Raw genomic sequence first — 1,448 nt, forward strand, 5'->3', positions numbered from 1 at the left:
GGGATCCTCCGTCATCCCACTCTTCACGCCTCGTTGGCTGGGTACCAAAACCAGCCAATCTAGAGGCAGGAACGCACAGATGGCTCACGCCACCCATGTGAACCAGCAGCAATATTGGAATATCGGCTATTCCACACAAATTATTCAGGAATAATTCCCAGAGGGGAAAAAAAAAAAAAAAAAAGAATTCCCAAACACATTTGTGAATTACAGGAATTCTTAATAAATTATAAATTAAAGAATTTCACTATTAGTTTCTGAATAACAACCAGAAAGATGTGAGAAATGTAGCAGTAACTGATTCGCTGTGATTTTTTTCTCCTGTTTAATTACTCGACTGCTGTAAAAACTCAACCAAGTTTCAAAGGTAACTCAAATTCCCTCATCACTAGACAGCACGCAGCCCTTCCCATCTTGTGAACTTCCAGACAGCTGGGCTGAGCAGCTTTCCTTTAAACCCACCTAAGTTAAAGACAAACAATTTAGGTCCATTGATCTGTAGCTGCGGCGCCTCCTGTTTAGACTCAGGGAGATGGAAGAAGCATAAAGCCAGTGCATAGGATTTTCTTCGCATTGCTTAGATTAAAGGACATCAGGATGAGTGGTTTGTGTGATGATCAAAAGATTTAACACACTCTGCACCTGTCACAGGTACGAGCTCAATTCCTTGTAGATAAAAACAGCGTAGAGCTGGCATAGCATGAGAGACTTACAGGAAAGGATGTGCAGGGAGTATATTTAAAGCAGGCTGCATGAATGTAGGATTAAATGTTAGTATTAAATGATAAAATTCTAATTTTGCTTAAATAGGCCATTCCCAGCATAGAGTTCTTGTTGATCAGAGCACTCCCTAGCAGATAAAAAGAGTGATAAGGAATTGTCTTCACAGAAATATGACAAAGTTTCTAAATACTGATTTGGGAAAAAAACACAGTAAATGGCTGTGTAGATTAATGCCGTTTGCACTAAGGCTCCGTGGCCTGACTAGGATGGAGTAAATGGGAAACTCTCATCTTAATTTGCTATTTCACTCTTCCTCCGGAGGCTCTGACTTGCCCACAGGAATGTGGAGTCCCTCCACTTTCACCAGTCCTAAAATTGGACTGGAAATCTGGAGACTGCTGGGACACGAACAGCGCGGACGTGCCCTCCCCAGGCCTGACGGTGAAGTGTGTTTCCGCGGTCAGAGAGCTGAAGCCCTCTGAGTTCAGAGAGCTGAACTCAGCTCGAGTGATTGTCATGCTCCTCGAGGATCCTTTCTTATCGTTTTTACCAATTAAACAAACTCATGCCACAAAGTCCCCCTCTGCAGCCCGAGCAGCTCTCTGATGCTCGGGTTTTCCCACTGTCATATCTGCAAGAAGCCTCAAGCTGAGAAATGACCCGTGCAGGGGGGAGAGAGGACCCTGAGCAAAGCGTGCTGCTGGTGGAAAGGAAAGGGAGAGCTC

This window comes from Pygoscelis adeliae, unplaced genomic scaffold (assembly GCF_000699105.1).
Source record: "Pygoscelis adeliae isolate BGI_AS28 unplaced genomic scaffold, ASM69910v1 Scaffold72, whole genome shotgun sequence".
NCBI classification, from domain to species: domain Eukaryota; kingdom Metazoa; phylum Chordata; class Aves; order Sphenisciformes; family Spheniscidae; genus Pygoscelis; species Pygoscelis adeliae.